The sequence below is a fragment of the Syzygium oleosum genome, unplaced genomic scaffold (genome assembly GCF_021117445.2).
Source record: "Syzygium oleosum isolate NSW1041296 unplaced genomic scaffold, Sole_v2.1 Sole_v2.12, whole genome shotgun sequence".
NCBI classification, from domain to species: domain Eukaryota; kingdom Viridiplantae; phylum Streptophyta; class Magnoliopsida; order Myrtales; family Myrtaceae; genus Syzygium; species Syzygium oleosum.
The window spans coordinates 4,487,742-4,510,183 of NW_026607496.1; the positions used below are offsets into that span (position 1 = coordinate 4,487,742).

Genomic DNA, 22,442 nt, shown 5'->3' on the forward strand with positions numbered 1-22,442 from the left:
ATATTACCAGGCCTAGCGTCCCGAGCTCGGCCTCGATGGACACAAGCGCGGCGGCCGGGGTCTTGGGCGCTACCTAGATGGACCCAGGCTTGGGTGCCGAAGTCCCAGGCCAGACCTCGATGGACGCAGACCCGGGCGCCGAGGACCTAGCCCTGCTGTCAAGGGCCTGAAAATGAGCGTTGAGGTTCTTGTGCCCAAGTGTAAAGTTTGATACAAACGATGATACCTAGTCATATTTTGGAAAGCGATTTCAATTTTTTGAAGATGACATCATTTTTATAAATTTATTAGTAAGAAAACATTTTCCGTTAACTCATTTTCCTAAGCGATCCAAATGCCGAAAAATGAGGAAAATATTTTTCGTGAAATAAACGGAGCATAAAACTTAAATTCAGGAAAATGCATCTATCATATCTTTTTTTCTCATTAAATAAGTAAATTCAAGGAAAGAAATAAAATAATTTGCTTACATTTGAATGCAACTGCATTAGAGTTTGTGAGGGAACACATCCAAGGAGGAGTTGTGTTCTTATTGGAAGGCAGATGAACACGAACTTCATTGTACGGGATTTCAATGGGGCTGTGTTTGGTCTCATTCATATCACATCGGATCATAAATTTTTTGGTCCCTGCCCATGTGCGACTGTCTTAAGTTGACTTGAGAACGCAAATCCATCAAATCACGCGATTAAGCCAGCTGTGGCATTCGGTGGTTCTTCACTGTTGATGCAAATCCTTGAATGGTCTCGCTAAGGATGTCACGTCTGATATTGACTCGAGCCACTTGCCCGAGTTAATTCGGGCGTGTGGCCAGCTACCACCGGAGTAAATGGCGAGTACTTTGGCTGCCCTTGCTCCTTAATGACGTGGCTACCGCTGCTTTCGGTCACTGTCCTTTTACTCTCTCATTAAAAGATCTCTCATTAAAAGACCACCTTCGCTGCAAACTTGACTTCACTAGAGAACGCAAAATTGTCGTTTCAGTGGTCCTCCCCCGATGGACCGATTTCTAAAGTGTTGTTTGGGACAAGTAGATAACCACTTTAGATTTTACGAGCGGACGCGTAAGTATTTATAAGTTATTAATGAAATAACAACTTTACCTAGAGTTGCGTGTCATTCTAGATTAGTTTAGGGTAGTTTTTATCTTTACATGCAATGCATATAGACTTAAGTCATGGATTTTCCATGTCATTTAGGATTGCATTATACATAGTCTAATTTTCATTCAAAATAGAAAACCCAAAAATAAACACTAGCTGATTAGTGATGTTTGGTCAGTTTCTGTGGTGCAAATTATTTATTGTCTTGATTTCTCGGGTGTTAATTTCATTGATTGCACACTCGCATGATCACCTCACATGTTAATGATTTATGCTAAATCAATTCAAGCTGCTTATATAAATATTTGGGTTAATACCACGAAAAACCCCAAATTGGTACACCTATGATAAATTTACCCCAAACTAATTTTTTGACCACCAAAAATCTCAAAATTGTACATTTGTGACAAATTTACCCTCCGTTAGTTTCCCTTAAATTGGATTACAACCTCGAAAAATCACAAATTGGAACACCTATGTCAAATGGGGGGAAACCCCCAAACTTGTACACCCGTCAGCAACTCAGCAATTTGACGATAAAATTTAACGAAAACGAACGAAGGGTAAATTTATCACAGATGTACCGGTTTGGGGTTTTTAGTGGTATTAACTCTAAATATTTTTAAAAATAAAAGTGAAAGGTACCAAAAGCGTGTTAGAGTACTCTAGCATAACGAAATCCCCAAACTCATAATCTCTAGTTCGTAGGAGTAAAGTAAGCCTCCCGATACTTTACTTGGGTTTCTAATTGAACCACCAAAAATATAGTAGTGGCGACTCCTAAATGAAATCTTTTGCATGCTAAAAACTTGAATCAAGTTGCGAATTGACATAGGTTTGGAAGAGCTCAAGTTAAGTTTAGGCTTAGTAATATATTAGCCAACCCCTAAGTGGTTCGCCCAAGGGTTGGTCGTGACAGACTGCTGATGAAAAAAAGCCAAGGAAGAAAAGATGAGAGCATCTCTTTCCCCAGGACATCATTCCCTACTTTCTACAGTACAAGTTCCCTTCTAAAGAGCAGATATTCATATCGCTCCCATTTTATATCCACAAGGTTCATTGTAATCAGTACCTGAGTTTCTGTTTAATGTTCACTCTTGGGAAAATAAGGAAATTAAAGGTGGAGCTCTTAGACTCGTTTTCCTTTTACATTTGGACTGATCTTCGCAAATTAAGGAAAATGAAGACATCAGTCCGAGGAGATCACCAGCAAAACCAAGAGATCCGTGTTTCTTGGTCTCTACTTCTGCATTCTTTCACACATGTCAGATTTTTCTCCTTTAAAACAAGTTCTGGTTCTTTATTGTGCCTATTGAATTTTTGATTAATGGCGAACACAGAGAACTCTGATTTTCTCCTTTCAAACTCTGATTATCTAGTCTCGTGATTCAGAGCTAAGCTCCCGGGTACATCATTTCTGCCTTTGAAATTTATGTGTTGAGGTGTGGTTCATACTCCCCATCGACAGAAAGGCACAGGGGTCCCACTCCCCGGTGAGCGGGCGAGGGTCACGGGAGCAACAGTCACGAGCCCCGCTAGAGTACTTTTATAGTTTGAGCCTGGAAAAGGAAAGTTTCATAATTCAATCAAGCTTCCTATTTTGAATAGGTTTCCTAATTGAATGGTTTCCTAATTAGAGTAGGTTTTCCAGAAAGAGGTTTTCTATTTGAATCAAACTATTGTCTATATATAGTCTCTTCTCTTGTAATTAAGAGATGTAATAGAGAGGTGCGATATGCTAATTATAGTGGAATCATCTACTTGACGTAGCCCTAGTTTAAGGGTGAATCGGGATAAAAACCTTGTGTCTTGATTCTTTTTCACGCTTTTTTACTCTTTATTTTTTTGTGATTGTGCGACGAATCCTAACATCTGGTATCAGGGCAACGTTTAAGGTTAGGGTTTCTTGGTGAAGAGAGATCCGAAAAATCAAATCTTGGGAAGATATCGTCGGTTGATCAATCATGGATTGAAGTAGAGAAGTTCGGAGAAAAGAGTTTCAAGTTATGAAAATTGAAGATGAAGGCTTTGCTCGTGGACGGAGATCTGTGGCACGTGATCGAAGAAGAGAAACCCAAGGAAAAATCCACGGAGAAGGCAAAGGAGGCCGAGTCCACGTCTGACGAATTGAAGGCATGGAATAGCAGCGATCGGACGGCGCGAAGCCTAATCTGCCTATGCCTTGTAGATAACGTTCTAGTGAATGTGACCTCTGAGAAAACGGCGAAGGATCTCTGGACGAAGCTTGAAAACCTTTATCAGAGCAAGTCGTTCATGAGCAAACTCTTTTTGCGGAAGTGACTGTACAACCTGCGGATGAGCGAAGATGATTCTTTTTCTGCACACTTAAACGAGTTTAATACTATTTGTGGGCAACTTGCATCGATCAATGTCAATCTGGATGAGGAAGATAAAGCGTGTACTTTGCTGTGTTCATTGTTGAATTCATGGGAACATATAATTATTTCGATTGGCACAGGTGTTAGTGCATCATCCTTTGAGGGCGTTGTAGCTTCTCTATTGTCTGAGGAGATGAGGAGATCAGGTTTTGATAGTGCAACGCAAAAGGCTCTTTTCTTAAGGGGAAGGAACAGTGAATGATCCAAATCCAGATTTGGTAGTAGAAATAAATCCAGAGGAAGATCCAAAAGCCGATATCAATCGAAAATAACTTGTTAAAAGTGCAAAAAACCTGGACACTTGAAGAAAGATTGCAAAAGCAAAAGTGTAGGTCCAGAGAAACGAGATAAGGCATCATCCTCTTGTACAAAGAAGGATGATGACAACGGCACGGGAGATATGTAGCTCGTCTGCAATACATCACAGGGTGACTGCAATGCATGGATAATCGATACTAGAGCGTCTTTCCACATGACGCCTCATAGAGATTGGTTTTGCTGTTATGAGCCATATCAAGGAGGTATAGTGCGAATGGGGGATAACACAACACTTGATATTGTTGGTCGCAAAAAGACGAAGCTGAAGATGAAAAATGGGACAATCAAGAATCTTCTGGATGTGATGCATATTCCTGGTCTTACGAGGAATTTTATTTCTGTGGGAACTATGGCAAATGCTGGCATTACCTTCACTAGCGAAAAATATTCATGCAAGCTAACCCGTGGATATATGGTGATCACCAGAGGCGAACGGTATAGAAAATTGTGGAAGTTATTAGGAAACACAGTGATCAGCGGTGAGAGTTATATCTCAGAGCAGGTGGAAGAAGATCTTTCGATGCCATAGCATCGAAGACTGGGTCATATCAGTGAGAAAGGGTTGATGATCCTTACCTCAAAGAAGATGCTGGACGGAATTCCAAGCTGTTCTATGGGTTTCGGATTTTGTGAACATTGTTTACGTGGAAAAAATAATCGGGTATCTTTTGAATCTATAGGAGGGAGAGCGAAAGAGATTCTGGATTTGATCCACAGTGATTTCTTCGGGCCTACACCTGTAGCATCGTTTGGAAAATCATGGTATTATGTTACTTTTACATATGATTTTTCTAGATATGTGTGGATATATTTTCTGCATTAAAAAGATGATGTGTTTGAAAAATTTCGCGAGTTCAAAGCTTTGGTGGAAAATCAGTTTGATAGAAAAATCAAAGTTTTACAGACTGATAACGAAGGAGAATTCTGTTTAGCGAAATTTGATTAATTCCATGCGACCAGTGGCATTGCCAGGCAGAAGACAACGCCCTATACATCTCAGCAGAATAGGGTGGCAGAAAGGCTTAATCGGTCTCTCATCGAAAAGGCAAGGAGTATGCTAAGTGGTGCAGGTTTAGCAGGTAAATTTTGGGCGGAAGCAGTGGCTACCACGTGTTATGTGAAAAACGGATTTCTCACATCAGTTTTGAAGGATTAGACACCGTTTGAGGCACTGTTTGAAAAGAAGCCAAACATATCCCATGTTATAGTGTTTGGTTGTGAAGCATATGTACATGTGCTAAATGAAAAGAGGAACAAGCTTGAGAGCAAGTCAGAGAAGTGCATCTTCATTGGGTACAAAGATGGTGTCAAAGGGTATATGCTATGGAATCCTTATACTAAACATATCATCTACAGCAGGGATGTGGTGTTTAGAGAATCTACGACAAATCAGATTGTTCGCCAAGCTCTTAAAAAACCACAAACGGTTGAGTTAGATGTTGGTTTGAAGGAAGAGACAAAGGCTACACTAGCTGAAATAGAAAATTTGAATTCTGAAGCTGATGAGCCTAATGAGGCGAATGGTGTAGTAGATTCTGAAACCGAGTTTGAAGTTGAAGCACCACCTGAACTAGTCTTAAGAAGGTCCACACGAATGAGAAAACCACTTGAGAAGTATACCCTGTTTGCCAGCAATGAGAATTGTGCTCTGACTATTATTGATGATGATCCAAGTACTGTTAAAGAAGCAAGAAGCACGGAGGATGCCAAATAATGGGAGAATGTTGTGGTGCTGGAGAAAATTGACACACGGGTAAATAGTGCAAATTTTTCTACCAAGGCAGTGAGTGCAAAAAAATTTGAATGGTGTACAACTGTGTTGGGTCTAAAGAAGCATGTGGAGTATTCACCAAGTGAGAGAATATTGGGGTGTGGTTCATACTCCCCATTGACAAGAAGGCACAGGGGTCCCACTCCCCGGTGAGCGGGCGAGGGTTGCAGGAGCAGCGGTTCCGAGCCACTAGAGAGCTTTTATAGTTTGAGCCTGGAAAAAGAAAGTTTCCTAATGCAATTAAGTTTCCTATTTTGAATAGGTTTCCTAATTGAAGTAGGTTTTCTAATTAGAGTAGGTTTCCTAGAAAGAGGTTTTCTATTTTGAATCAAACTATTGCCTATATATAATCTTTTTATCTTGTAATTGAGAGATGTAATATAGAGGTGTGAGGTGCTAATTATAGTGAAATCCTCTACTGGACGTAGCCCTAGTTTAAGGGTGAACCAAGATAAAAATATCGTGTCTCGATTCTCTTTCTCGCTTTTTTGCTCTCTATTTCTTTGTGATTGTACGGCGAATCCTAACAATATGTTGGGATTTCGAGCAACGGCAGACTGCTATTGTTACTGTTCCAAGCTTGTTCTCCACTAACGTGATCCTCATGAGGTTGCGAAATTTTCAATGATCTCCTAAAGGATGTCAGGTTCGAAATTGGCTCGAGCTACTTGACCGAGTAATTCAGGCGAGTGGCCGATACCACCGGAAAAAATGGCACGTGAAATGGACGGGGATCGAGCGCGAGTTCTTCGGCAACCCTTGGTTCGGCTACTGCCTATTTCATTTGCTCTGTTGTGACCGTCATTAAGGCCTTCTTCGTTGCTTACGCATATTATCATCCCAAGAATTAACCAACCTCAACAACTCAATTTTAGAAACATATTTAGAGAAATCTTATCAAACCAATGAAATTTGTGACATGCCCGATTTCATTTCTTGATATCGCTTCAATTGCTACTCGTAATTAGTTTTAAATTGCTTAAAACTTGCATCTTCATTGCAGTTAGATCATGTACTACCACATGGAACTACTCCATGACAGACGAAGAGCATCATATTAACACTAGGATTTAACATTTCCAGAGAACTTACAAAATGTTATTGCATATGCAGATCATAGTTTTCATACAACATGATAGTTGAATTGAAAGCAGCAGTAATCACTAGTCAGACCAATGATGAAGTGAACCAGTCGACCAGGCCCAACTTCAAGCCCATGAACTGAGCAGGAATTCGAAAACCTTTCGGGATTGAAATTTTCATACCCAAACTTTCCATGCACCTTCTTAGGGCTAGGAAGATTGCACCATTGGTCCAGTTTGGCGGGCACATGCTTGAAGAATCTTCAATTTTTATCCAAACTTGAAGAACTTTTTCAATTGAAGGACTATCCTACAATAGACAATTATGGAGGGTAAAACATTGAACATACTACAATCAAGCATATCGATCAAAGGACATGCAATAGTTTTCAGTTGACTTGACTAGAAAATGCAAAATTGTTGTTTCAGTGGAGCTCCAAACTCCGTTTTATTCATTTTATCTGTGGACGGGAATTACGTACGTGGATGATAAGTAAAAAGTCATCGAATGTTGATTCGATTAATCATTTGAAATTAACGATAAAATAACAATTTTATCATTGACAAACTCAATGGGATATTACCAATTTTTATTTAGATTTTACAAAGGACACGTAAGTAAATGTTGCCAATGAAATAACAACTTTATCATCCACAAATCTGATAGTGGACTAACACTTATTTTTATTTTTTACAAGTGGGTGCATAACTGTTTGTAAGTTACCAATGAAGGAACAATCTTACTATCCACAAACCCAATATGGGAAAAGTACCAAAAAAGTCATAAACCACTTGCATTAGTACGAATTGAGTCCTAAACATTTCAATTTGATCAATTTAGTTCTAAATCTTTTACATTTTGTGCCTATTCACTTCATCCGGTCAATCTTAACTTGAAAAGGCTTATGTGGATTCCAAGTCAGCGTCGACCGGCCTTGCTGGCACTGACATGGATGCCGAAGTGTGAAACGGCGTCATTTAACTTACAAAATTTATTTTTTTTTGTTCCCAAAACGCATCATTTTCTTCTTCCCAATATGGAAGACCATTGTCGCAGACGCTAGTGGCCTTGGCTCATCTTCGCCCCAAAATTATCAGCAATTTGCACTAGATTTAATCCCGTCTTGTCGATTCCCTCAAGCCAAGTCGTTCTTCCATCAGTTGCCTTCATTAATCAAGCCCCTCTCGACTGATGCCTTCATCCGTCGCAATCCTAGAGTCGCCCATCTTTGTCAGCGAAGACCCGATTCGCCCATAACCTAGTTGAGACCCGATTCGTCCATCACAATCCGCAACAAACACGAGCAAGCATTCTGGTCCTGCTTATTGTGTTGTCAGCAATGTTGAGCGGCAACTCCACATGGTGGTCCTGAAATTAGCAAAGAACGGTGAAAAGTATGTTGTCGTGCTCCCAAACTGTGTGTCTTGTCCTTGTCTTATTTCATATAATCCATTTGCCTTGGCTTCTTCAAGTGTGATTTAGTTTTGACTAGTAAATATATAACTAGAACATTTACGGTTATAAGTCACTAATATTGTTGCAAAATATCGTCATAATACATGACCTGTAGGGAGCGCAAATTTACTGTCGTTATTTGAAACTTTGATGAGTGGTATTAAAAATTTAGTATTGAAAGGAACATTATTTTTATGGCCAAACGAAATGTTAAAAACTTCTTTGTGATTATTAAACGACTCATCATGATCGAGACACACAAGAAAACAGCCGCCCTTCCCTTGTCTCAACATGGTGAGTTCCCTCTTGTAATGGTAGTCGCAAGCTCATAGAGCAAATGAATGATTTTAAGGATGCATTTGTTTTATGAAAAACTCAAAATTTATAATACATTTTTCATGAAATGATTGCTTAAGTTGAGAATTGTGAATGAAGAGAAAAATAATATTCTATATATGTTCTAGTGAATAGTACACGAGCCTATTTATAGGCTTTACATAATAATGACTATCTAAAGTAACAAATAAATGAAGATATGCAGAATCACAGAATAATAAACAGAATCACGAATATCACAAATATATATCTCTAACATCCCCCCTCAAACTCAAGATGATATGAAAGATGTCAACTTGAGTTTGGAGAATAGATCCAGAAAACGCCCAGGTGGATGTATCTTGGTAAAGACATCGGCAGTGTATTCAGCGGAGGAAGTAGATACAAGTCGAACGGTGCCACGAAGAACATGATATCTAATGAAATGACAGTCTATTTCAATGTGTTTGGTACGTTCATGAAAAACATCATTATGTGCAATTTGAATAGCACTCTGGTTGTCGCAATGAATGACCATTCCGCTATGATGACGCACTCCCATGTCTTCAAGTAGCCACCGTAACCATAATAACTCCGATGTTGTATCAGCAAGAGTTCGATATTCTGCTTCTGTACTTGAGCGAGCAGCAGTGGTTTGTTTCTTGCTACGCCACGAGATAAGTGAGTTGCCCAAAAAAAAACAGTAACCTGTAGTGAAGCGACGATCTTGAAGGTCACCAGCCCAATCAACATCAGAATAAGCTGTCAACTCCAAGGTAGAGTGAGCAGAAAAAATAAAGACCATGAAACAACGTACCCTTGACGTAGCCAAGAATTCGAAGAACCACAGCAAAATGAGTCGTACGAGGCGCGATCATGTACTGACTAATAATATGAACAGCGTAAGCGATGTCAGGACGTGTAACGGTGAGATATATAAGACTACCAACCAATTGTCGATAAAGTGTAGGATTCGGAAGAAGAGTTCCATCTTTGTCATTGAACTTTGCATTCGACTCAATGGGTGTAGAAGAAATCTTGTTATCAGTGAGCCTAGCTAAAAAAATAAGATCAGTGGCATATTTTGCTAGAGACAAATAATAACCAGAAGCATTAGACGCAACCTCCAAGCCTAGAAAATAGCTAAGTCGCCCAAGATCTTTCATTTCGAACTATTTACTAAGATACTGCTGGAGTTTGATAATGCCGATCCGATCATCGCCAGTAATAATCATATCATCCACATATAAAAGCAGTATAATGTACCCACGATGCGAGCACCGAACAAAAAGAGCATGGTCATAAGAACTGGATTTAAAATCAAGAGATTCCATAGTTGAGCTAAATTTGGAGTACCATGCACGGGGAGCTTGCTTCAATCCATACAATGTCCGACGTAATTGGCACACTTTATTAGATGAATGAGAGTATCCAGGAGGAGGTACCATATAAACTTCTTCTGTGAGATCGCCATTAAGAAATGCATTTTTAACATCCATTTGAAATGGAGGCCAACATTTAACAGCGGCAATAGCAAGAAGACTGCAAACAGAAGTAAGACGAGCAACAGGGGCAAAGGTCTCATCATAATCAATGTTGTACTCCTAAGTAAAGCCTTTTGCTACTAGCCGAGCTTTATAGCGATCCACTGTACCATCTGCCTTGGTTTTAATTTTATATACCCATTTGCTACCGACAGCAGACTTACCAGGAGGTAAGTCAACCAAATCCCATGTGTGATAGTTTTCCAAGGCTTGCAACTCATCTGCCATTGCTTGCTGCCAAAGAGGATTAGTACTAGCTTCTTTATAGGTGCAAGGTTCGTGAAGAGAAGCAATGATAGAGTAACGATGATAATCACGAAGATGAGCCGGAGGTTGACTTACTCTGGTGGAACGATGAACAGAAGTAGATGGAATGGTTGAAGACATAGGATCCTCGGTTGGGGCAGACATGTCAGAAGTTGCTGAAGTGGGATCGCCAGATGGGCCTGCACCAAGATGAGAAGAAGACAATTGTGGAGAGGAAGATTCACAAGTTGATGGTTGTCGCGACCTCCCCGAACCGAAAGGTTAGGCCAATAGGTATTTGTCGATGGATGTGAACAACGATTGATTCGTTCGAAAGACAAACCAAATGGTTCATTAATCCAAAGACTAAGGCACTCCCAAGCCTCATACCTCGTGCAATGAGAATTTTCTAATTTACGCATTTGAATGGAGTCGCCACTAGCCATGATCAAGGGTCGGCTAGAAACCCTAATCGAGACGCAGGAGCGTCGTCTCGATGCGTGCGAAAACCAGAGATTCCAAAATTCGGGGACTTGATTACACTAGCGATCTAACTAGTGCCCTTTCGGTACCTAAACTTGAACGTTCGCAAACTAACGTACCGGGCAGCCTATCGAAAAGCCTAAAGCTCGTCCTAACCATGCTAAAAATGGAAAATAACAAACAATGTATTTAAAGTGCACAACCAAAATAAACAACCAGCGACCTATCATCGTCTCTAGAAAGGAAAAGGCAATCAAAAGCCCCAAGGTAAAGCCCTAATGGCTTGTCCGATTTTTAAGAATTTTTTAAAGGATTTTCTCAATTTTTACGAATTTTAAACTAAGCCCACAATGAAATTAAAACTAATATCTAGTGAAATCAAGCCCAAAAAGTGATTTTTGAACATTTCCTAATTTTCTGAATTTTTTGGAATTTTTGGAATTTTTCCAAATTTTTTAATGTTTTTGAATTTTCTGATTTTTTTAATGTTTTTTAGATTTTTTTTAGATTTTTGGGTTTTTTAAACATTTTCGAATTTTTTTGGAATTTTTAATATTTTTTATTTTTTAAATATTTTTTTGAATTTTTGAATATTTTTAAGAATATAATAATTCCGGACCGGGTCCCCTGACCCGATCCGCCCGACACCTGACCCGGGATCCGCATTCCCACTCCTTTTCTATTTTTTATTCTTTTCTTTTGATTTTCCTTTTCTCTTTTTTTCTTTTTCTTTTGTTTCTTTACTTTTTCTATTTGTTTATTACTTTTTCCTCTCCCTCTTCTCTTCTGCCATGCACTTCTGCCATGCACGTTCTTTTCTTTCCCAGAACCCCCTTTCCCCGAGAGCTTCCCTCTTACACCCGGAGTTTCACCTCCGGCCACCGAACACCACCGCCAGCTGTCGACCTCCAACGACGACGGCCACCCCTCGTCGGTCGTCGCGCCACCGCCGACGGCCACTACCCGACTGTCACCGTAACGATTCCGGCGACACCGTTATCACCGAAGAGACATACCAACTCAAACACCGCTCTAGCAAAATAAACAGCCAAAAACCAACACATGCACGCTAAAGATGAGGAGGAACACGCTGGCTAAGGCGGCCTCAAGCCGTGGGCTTCGTCGATGCGGGAAAATCTCTCCGGTGGGAGGATGCGTATGTCAGACCAACTCGGACGATGCACGAACAGTGGCATAAAAACACAGGAAAAATACCAGATCAGGCACGAAATATCAATCCAAGCTCGAACGAAGCATAAAATGAAGATTACATAGACGGATCTTGGTGATATTGGTCTCGGCCTTCGTTCAGACATTTTATCAAACAAGTGGTAGGCGAGTTCGGATAAAGGCTTAAAACTGGTCGTGAACGTGGTTTTTGGCTCAAATGTGATATGTAAAGTTCTAAACAACCATATTACACCAAAGAGCTATTTCATTTTACAAAAAGACTTTAAAAAATCACCACGACCAGATTTGACACTCCAAGCTTAAACTGTTTCGCTGAGACACTTTATCAAACATGTGCGGTACAACCGAGGAATGGGGTTACAGATCCGATTTTAGCAAAACTCATGGCGTGTTCTCAGTGTGAAACGTTTAAAACAGCTTCTTTGAGTATCAAACGAGCACGAGTATCCATCAATGGGGGCCGGGCGACCATCGAGATAGGCTCGATGTGCCCGGCATCCGAGAGGCAAGGGAAAAACAAGGGAGGCGCGAGTCTCACCTGGTCGTGAACGGCACGGAATCAACAATGGTGACGAGATGCGCAGCTGACTCAGCTCGTTTGCGGCAACTAAGCGCGATTTCTTCGATGATTTGAGATCGAAACGGACGCTCTCGAAAAGAGGCGTTCGTTTAAGTGGATGATTCAAGGTGACGGGTGAGCGTCCGAGAGGGGGACGAAATTTGCCGGTCACCGGGAAGGGACCGGAACGCTCTCGTCGAAGAAAGACCCCTCTATCAAGCCGAGCTCTTTCTCTCTTTTCTCTCCTCCCTGTCTCTGTTTTTTCTTCTCGGTAACTTCCACTGTTCTTCCTTTTCCTTCTCCATCTCCTATCCCCCCCGTTCTCTCTTTAAGCTCCTCAAGCTTTATCCTCCCTGTTCTCTCTCCAGTCAAACTTTCTCTTGACTCTCCCTTTGCATGTGCAGACTGTAGTTTTTCCTTTGTCGTGTGTCTGCGAATGGAGACCAAAGAGAGAGAAAGAAAGGCCTCCCTCTCAGTCCATGAAAGAGCTCCCCCTTTTGTCTTTTCCTTCCTTTTGCTGCGCGTGCAGAGGGAGAGCTGTCCTTGGTGAAAATCCTCTCTTTTGTCTTCTCTCTCGGAACTCTCTCCCTCGGAACTCTCCCTCCTCTGTGCCTCTGCCCCCTGCTCTGGCTTCTGCATTCTGCTTCTGCGTTCTCCTACTGTTCGTCTCCCCCGTACGCTTTAAAAGCGTTGACTGGGGGGAGAAGAAAGGGCGTGCGGGCCGGGCCGACGGGAAAAGGGCCGGCCCGTACGGAACATGCAACAAAGGAAAGAAAGAAGAGATGGGCCGCATGAAAGAAAAGAAACAAAATGGGCCTACTGACCTGGCCCGGAATTTTTTTTTATTTTTTATATACGAATATGTCCTAATAGGCCCTATTAATGCAAATGTGCTTAATGTCTATATGCCATGGAATTTAATGAGAATATTTTTGGTTTAGGGGTTAAGAATTAAACCCTAATTTTTTTGCGATAAAACCCTAAATGATTTGGGCAAAATTTAGGCGTCAACAGCTGCCTCTCTTTGAAGAGGAGCTCGAAGAGGTTCCTTTCAAAGATAAGAAACACTTAAATTTTGTTTATAGAGGGCATGGGAAGATGCATGAGAGATGATTGGATTTTTTTTTTTTGGTTGATACCTACCATACCGTGTAAGAATGGGCTTTTGGCTAAATAAAGTCTCGCCATATAAAGAAATAAACTCTAGGCTATGAAAGCTCGCCAGGTCGATAAGGTGTTATGGGCTGCAAAAGTACACTGTGCAAAGAAAAGGACTCTGGGCTGCGAAAGCTTGCCAGGTCGAAGGGGTGCTCCGGGCTGCAGAAGCTCACCGTACAAAGAAAAAGACTCTAGGCTGCGAAAGCTCGCCAGGTCGAAGGGGTGCTCCGAGCTGCAAAAGCTCACCGTCCAAAGAAACGGACTCTGGGCTGCGAAAGCTCGCCAGGTCGAAGGGGTGCTCCGGGCTGCAGAAGCTCACCGTGCAAAGAAAAAGGACTCTGGGCTGCGAAAGCTAGCCAGGTCGAAGGGGTGCTCCGGGCTGCAGAAGCTCACCGTGCAAAGAAAAGGACCTTGGGCTGCGAAAGCTCGCCAAGTCGAAGGGGTGCTCCGGGCTGCATAAGCTCATCGTGCAAAGAAAAGGACTCTGGGCTGCGAAAGTTCGCCAGGTCGAAGGGGTGCTCCGGGCTGTAGAAGCTCACCGTGCAAAGAAAAAGACTCTGGGTTGTGAAAGCTCGCCAGGTCGAAGGGGTGCTCCGGGCTGCAAAAGCTCACTGTGCAAAGAAAAAGACTCTATATTGACATTTAGGGACTAAAACCCTGTAAACGTCGGAAATTCCACCTAGGGATTAAAACCCTATGAGCAGCTAAGATCCCGTCTAGGGACTAAAACCCTATGAACGGCAATAGGAACAACACCTTGAAGGAACGCCTAGGGACTAAAACCCTATGAACATCTAAGATTCCGCCTAGGGGCTAAAACCCTATTGAACGGCAAAGGGAATAAAACCCAGAAGGAACGCCTAGGGACTAAAACCCTATAAATGTCGAAGATTCTATTTAGGGACTAAAACCCTATGAATAGCTATGATCCCGCCTAGGAACTAAAACCCTATGAACGGCAATAGGAACAACAGCTTGAAAGAACGCATAGGGGCTAAAACCCTATGAACGTCAAAGATTTAGCTTAGGGACTAAAGCCCTGTGAACAGCTAAGATCCCGACTAGGGGCTAAAACCCTATGAACGGCAATAGGAATAACACCTTGAAGGAACGCCTGGGGACTAAAACCCTATGAACGTCTAAGATTCCGCCTAGGGGCTAAAACCCTTTTGAACGGCAAAGGAAATAAAACCCAGAAGGAACGCCTAGGGACTAAAACCCTATAAATGTCGAAGATTCTGTTTAGGGACTAAAACCCTATGAACAGTTATGATCCCGCCTAGGGACTAAGGCAATAGGAATAACACCTTGAAGGAACGCCTAGGGACTAAAAACCCTATGAACGTCTAAGATTCCGCCTAAAGGCTAAAACCCTATTGAATGGCAAAGGGAATAAAACCCAGAAGGAACGCCTAGGGACTAAAAACCTTATAAACGTCGAAGATTCTGTTTAGGGACTAAAACCCTATGAACAACTATGATCCCGCCTAGGGACTAAAACCTTATGAACGGTAATAAGAACAACAGCTTGAAAGAACGCCTAGGGGCTAAAACCCTATGAACGTTGAAGATTTAGCTTAGGGACTAAAGCCCTGTGAACAGCTAAGATCCCGCCTAGGGGCTAAAACCTTATGAACGGCAATAGGAACAACACCTTGAAGGAACGCCTAGGGACTAAAACCCTATGAACGTCAAAGATTCCGCCTAGGGGCTAAAATCCTATTGAACGGCAAAGGGAATAAAACCCAGAAAGAACGCCTAAGGACTAAAACCCTATAAATGTCGAAGATTCTGTTTAGGGACTAAAACCCTATCAATAGCTATGATCCCGCCTAGGGACTAAAACCCTATGAACGGCAATAGGAACAACAGCTTGAAAGAACGCCTAGGGACTAAAAACCCTATGAACGTCTAAGATTCCGCCTAGGGGCTAAAACCCTATTGAACGGCAAAGGGAATAAAACCCAGAAGGAACGTCTAGGGACTAAAACCCTATAAATGTCGAAGATTCTGTTTAGGGACTAAAACCCTATGAACAGCTATGATCCCGCCTAGGGACTAAAACCCTATGAACGGCAATAAGAACAACAGCTTGAAAGAACGCCTAGGGGCTAAAACCCTATGAACGTCGAAGATTTAGCTTGGGGACTAAAGCCCTGTGAACAGCTAAGATCCCACCTAGGGGCTAAAACCCTATGAACGGCAATAGGAATAACACCTTGAAGGAACGCCTAGGGACTAAAACCCTATGAAAGTCTAAGATTCTGTTTAGGGACTAAAACCCTATGAACAACTATGATCCCGCCTAGGGACGAAAACCCTATGAACGGCAATAGGAACAACAGCTTGAAAGAACGCCTAGGGGCTAAAACCCTATGAACGTCGAAGATTTAGCTTAGAGACTAAAGCCCTGTGAACAGCTAAGATCCCGCCTAGGGGCTAAAACCCTATGAACGGCAATAGGAACAACACCTTGAAGGAACGCCTAGGGACTAAAACCCTATGAACGTCTAAGATTCTGTTTAGGGACTAAAACCCTGTGAACGGCAATAGGAACAACAGCTTGAAAGAACGCCTAGGGGCTAAAACCCTATGAACGTCAAAAATTTAGCTTAGGGACTAAAACCCTGTGAACCTTTTGAAATCAGGGTTTCGGAAAAGACCCATAACCTTTTGAAATCGGGGTTTAAGGGAAGACCCGGAACCTTTTGAAATTAGGGTTTCAGGAAAAGATCCAGAACCTTTTGAAATCGGGATTTAAGGGAAGACCCGGAACTTTTTGAAATCGGGGTTTAAGGAAGACCTAGAACCTTGTAAAATCGGGGTTTTAGGAAAGACCCAGAATCTTTTGAAATCGGGGTTTAAGGTAAGACCCGAAACCTTTTGAAATCGGGGTTTCAGGAAAGACCCGGAACCTTTTGAAATCGGGTTTTAAGGGAAGACCCGGAACCTTTTGAAATCGAGGTTTCAGGAAAGACCCGGAACCTTTTGAAATGGGGGTTTTAGGAAAGACCCGGAACCTTTTGAAATCGGGGTTTAAGGAAGACCCAGAACCTTGTGAAATCAGGGTTTCAGGAAAGACCTAGAACCTTTTGAAATTGGGGTTTAAGGTAAGACCCGAAACCTTTTGAAATCGAGGTTTAAGGGAAGACCCAGAACCTTTTGAAATCAGTGTGTTATGCAATAAATGCATAAACCTTTGCATTGCGTGGTTTAAGGACAAACGCACAAACCTTCAGAAAGCGCGATCTCACATGGGGAAGACTTCTTATGTAAGAATGGTTTCGGGCTGTTAGAGCTTGCCGTACATGTCGATCAAAAGATTCCAAAATGGATACTGCACATTTGACAGAATGTGTTATACCAAATGCTCTAGTAATAAAGGCATATCAGGCGAGATAACGTCATGAGAGGCCATATCAAAATGGTATCATCAATGAGAAAGCATTGATTGCATGAGCAATTCAAGCTAGTTTCGATTGTTTGAAAAGCATTCAACATCCTTCAATATCGCAAAATTGCCTTTAGGCTTGAAAGACGCCATCTATCATCAAATTCCCTTAGGAGACAAATCTTTATCAGAAAAGACCTCAGTCCATGAAAAGAGTTAGTTAAATATGCCAAACAAGAGCTCCTTAATCGGAAAAGGGCTTCTCACATACTCTCAAGAAGGCTGCTTGATCTCATCTATTAATGTGGGAAATAGTCTGATCACTCAATATACCTCACATGACCGCTGTCGAGGGTTTTGAGAATCATTCGCAATAAGTACACATTGACCAATCTAAAAGGTCTTTTAAAGGACCGTAATGTAGGTTTGGTCACGGTTTCAACAATGGATGAGCATTATCGGCTAAGGAATGAAATAATTGTCAATCAGTATCTCCATCAGGTCTACAAGTCAAGAAACCTTAAGATGAGATAAGATAACTTTGCCCCCACTTCTTCAAGCGATAGCTTGTTTGGGAATCCAAATTTCTGCTTAGACCATCCCAATCCGAAGAGACTTTGGAGAAAGTTATAACATCGATTTGTGTAAAGGCTCGAAAGGCTCAGAAATTTCCAAAAGGGATTCAAAAGTTGGTGATCACCATGGCATCATTACCATATCATCCAATCTTTTCGAGGACACTTGACTTTTGAAATCCAATTTATCTCGAAAGTCCATTGACTAATCATTTCAATACAAGAGCTTCGCTCTTTTCTCTAATGACTTTTGCATTTGCAATGATTTTCTTTTCATGCAGGCATTTTGCTTTTGACACTTTTTCCTCACAAAAAAATTCTTCTATTGATGTTACTTTTTCTCTCTCTTTTTTTTAATGGGCATTGGCCTTGCTTTTACTAGGCACACTGCTTTTTCATGCCCCCTAGTTTTCATTTGACTTTTGATTTTTTTTTTAGCTTTTAGGACTTTCGAGATGTTTTTCACATTGTCTCACGAGTATCCATTGTCTTGATAAATCACATGCTTTGTCCCAGAATAGGGAGATAATCACCACTTGGGCTTTAGAAATGAATATTCAGGCTCAACTTGGCTAAACAAAGAGTATGAGTGTTTGGGTAGAGAAATGAATGCTCTTCCTCATTTTGGGATGTTTCGAGCTTCCACAAGGATTCACCTGAAGTTACCACAAAAAGATTGATACCAGTGAGAGTAAAAAAATCTTTCTCGCCTTTTCACCAAACGATGTTAACCAAAATCTCCAAATTTGCCCCAATTGTGGGGTGATTCTTGACAGGGTATTTTGAGAATTCTTCACATTTAAAGGCTCAAATGGGCTTAACTATGATCACCTGTAGTGTATAGGATATAAGAAGGAAATGCCTTTTTTCATTTCGATCTGTATACTATTCGCGAATGAATCTCTCATCCTTAAACAATACGAGTTTCTCTTTTTCGCTCCTCTCAAAGTGTTTACAGGACGTGTTTGGGAATGGTTTGCATTTCTTCATCTTAAGTGTTTGTGTTTCTCACTTGGCATAAGTAACATCTCCCTTTTACTTCATTGAGATCATCATGAATTGATCAATCTCCACAGGAAATTTTGATTCAAAATGAATGATCCGCCAAGCATCAAGGCAATTTTTGGATAAAGACGATATTCAAAATTTTCGTGAAAAGTTTGCTTTCACAATTCTACTTTTGTGCTCTTTTCTCAAATACATCAGAAACTCCCCCATTTTTTCGTGAAGAAAATTTTCATTTGAATTTTGGAAGAAGGGTACTTACCTGCGGCGTGGCGACTTGGTAATCCTGTAAAGAATAAGAAAGAATGTGTTAGTTAAGGACCCTTTAGGGATTGGAAAATTAGGAACGATACAACATTACCCCTCGTTTGCATTTGTCCTTCAGGTCTTTAATGCTTCCCTTCATTTGAATTTGCATTCGTAAGTGTTTGACAACTCCTTTCATTTGAATTCACTTCCTTGTATGTTTGGCGACTCCCTTCATGCGCTTTTGTTCTTCGGGCGTTAACATTTCCTAAACGAATGATTTGGCCTCATCGTGTTTCTTTTGTTGGAGATGTTGCTCATGTGGTCAATGCACGCCCTTTTTGTGCTGAATCGAATGACTCCGCTTTATCATGCATCATGGATGAGGGTTACTGCCCTTTCAGTGACCTGCCCTGTTTATCACCCTGCAAAAAGGAAATGGAACATGTTATCTCCATTCTCGATTGAACTTAATTTAGGAACGATACATCCTTTTGTGCTAAATTGGATGGTTTTGTCACGATTTGTTGACGGGAGGTGTTGCCCCTATGATCAGATATACTCCCCTTCAATGTGTATGGCCTCATCATGCTTTCTTGGAAGAAGTTGTTGTCGCCATGGCCAAACACATTATTTCATCTGCAAAACGAGAGATGGCACAAGTCATTTCCATTTTCAGTTGGACTAATTTGGGAACGATATACACCCTTTTCTTTTTGGGACGACGCAGTTCTGGACTAAGTTGTCCTCATCGTGCAATCCTGTTGATTCTCGGGAATTTGCCTTACATCAACTCTTTTTTGTCCTCACGAATTCTACACAAGGGGAGGAACAAGTCATTCTTTAAATAAATCGAATTTAACTTGGAACGATTACAACCTTTTACTCGGGGGCACCATTTGATGGTTGATTCTTGCTCATGTACATCCATGCCTTGAAGGATCATTTCGAGAACCACCAATAATCATCTCCACGCTGGATTAAATGCCGAGAAGCTATTTGAAGGCGCAAAAATTGCGGCTACTAATGCTCAGCAATTCCAAATGGATCATAGCTCATTCCTCTTCTTGTCTTTTGACAATATCGTTTGGATAGTCCGCATCCATATATGTGGACCCGTCAAAGAACTTCCCATGAGTTATAGATGTCACTAACCCAGGAAGTAACCTTGGTGCCGAGGAATCTTCGCACATTTCTTCTTTTGAGAAGATTGTCAAATTGATATGAGATTCTCCAAGATGAGAAATTTTTGTGGACTCTGCTCTGAGAACAAAAGGGATTACTTGAAGCACAAATTTTAAGAGCATTTCTTTATCCACGTTGACGATTGAAGAAAGAAGTGGATTCACAAATGTGACCCTAAGGTCAAATTTCAATTTTAGGAATGTTCAGATGTCATCCCTCCTCGGTCTCATTTCCCGAAAATGGTGAAGCGTAAAGGCTTAGTGGATTCTTGAAATGGAGCTCTTTATGAACACTAGGATATCATCGGCTATGCCAAGAGTCACAAGTCCTTCCATCCTTCATCAGTGGGAGACTAGCCTTTTCCATATTGCTTCAAGGCAAGCATGAGAGATCATGATGATCTCTTACCATTAATCAAATTTGCAATCTCCGTTTTTAAGCTCCCAACCATTGGCTCGAATTCTGGAAATATAATCAATTAAAGCTGGTCTTCACTTGTGTCGGGGATCCCTATCAGGCATAATGTCGTGGTGCGTATCTGACATTCACACCTGAGAAGCCTTCTTCTGATGTCCACGATTGCTAGTAGCGGAAAGTTTCCCCGGTTTACAATGTCCAGAGAGACCTCAACAATGAAAATTATTCCTCCAATCTTGTGGTTCTTTGGAGCAACAAAATGAGAAACTTTCTGATGAAACCATCGTGGAATCTCACTCCCAGCGATATTCAAGTTGTCCAAATGCTTTGGAGCAACCTTTTCAATTCTTCTCTTCACTGCTAGGATGCATGCCTTGCAACCAACCAATAATAAAATGCCTTAGACGCTTCATGGAGACCAGGGACACCAACTAAATTGATGCAATTAGTAAAGTCCAGCTCCATCTAAACCATCCACATTTGTCAAGTCATACATGCGCTCCAATGCATTACAGTTCACCATTTTTGACTCAAGCAAGCTCGCGAGAAGTGGAGGCAGACACAATGTGATAAATCGAGTTTTTTTTTTTTAGAAGTACAAGGCTCCCTCAGACTGGATGGAAAGCTGGAAAAATCATTACGACACAAATCCAAATCCTGCAAGGAGGCAGTCCTTTCAAAATTATCGGGGATTCTTCCCAAAAATCCCCAAGCATGAGCACCCATTTCCTAAAGCCTTAGTTGCTTTGAATCCAGAAGCCGCCTCTATTCTAGTTTAAAAATCTCAAGGATGCGAGCAGACTTCATCATGCAAATGTTTGCATGAATCAAACGCCAATCCAATGTGTGTTCTAAGAGATTACTTATGGAGTTTGAGAAAACGGATAGTATACTTTGAAACTTCAAGAAATTATGTCTTCTAGACCTGCCAACTTCATTACTAACCCATTATGAGTAATGATTCTTTTCTTCTGTTATCCATCTGGCAAGTACAACGAGAATCACTTTGTACTCTGTACGACGCTCATCCTGCATGCGCCTTGAGTTCAAAGGTCCCACACTTTTGTTTTGTAGGGAAAGTGAATGCCAATCTCGAACAGCCCTTTCATTTTACCTGTTTTCATGAAAGAAAATGGAAAACAAGTAAATTGCTGCATGAGAAGTTGTTATTGGAACGACGACATTTTACCATCCCAGAATGTTTCTCCCTAGTCTCCGTGGAAATGTGATCCATATGGGTAGCTTGCAGCATCTCTAATTAGACCCAAAGCAAAAAGCTACTTATGACCTTGAATTTGAGTTGCATGATTTACAAAAACATTCAATTGGGTTCACAATCAATGCTTAAAACGCGAAACATGATTCCTACTAAGAATAAAGACGATAACAAAGTACAAAAAACTCTTGCATAGAAGAGTGCAATAAACAAATCTCGTCCTAGCTTCTAAGTCCACTTCTTGGCGTGGTCAGGTGAGAGGATTCCAAAGAATGTCCGTTGCGCATAACCTGCGAAGGGAAGACAATGTTAGTGTGTGAATGAAAAAGTGATCTTTCACTGATTCCGCCTCTTACAACGAAAGCGAGGCGACGATACATGCCCCCATGGTCCCTATTTGTGGGCATTTGGTATTTCACCAAGATTTCGTCGTAAGAGGAGACATCATTAAAAGATCAAATCGCGACTATCAATCGAACGCCCCTTTTATTCTAAAAGTTTCATCGCAAAATGCGGCCTATCAAATTTGAAAGACTGATTTGCGATTTCATTTTTACAAAAATGAGGTGATTCCTATTTTAAAAAATTAATACACAAAAAGTGATTTGAATTTCGATTCCGAAATGTGAACAAAAAAAGAATTTTATTGAAAATGTGATTTCAATTTTATGCCCCAAGATGCAATCTTGACTTGAAAGAATTTCTGCACAAAAAATGTGATTTTAAGCCTATAACTGAAAGTTTAGACAAAACCATCTGTTTTGGTAGGGCCAAACCAAAGG

The 22,442-nt window shown here is 41.1% G+C and overlaps 1 pseudogene; it reads right to left on the minus strand.

Moving 5' to 3' along the window:
- Positions 1-9,616: 9,616 nt before the first annotated feature.
- Positions 9,617-21,273, minus strand: LOC115665013 (uncharacterized; annotated as a pseudogene).
- Between the last annotated feature and the right edge of the window lie 1,169 nt (positions 21,274-22,442).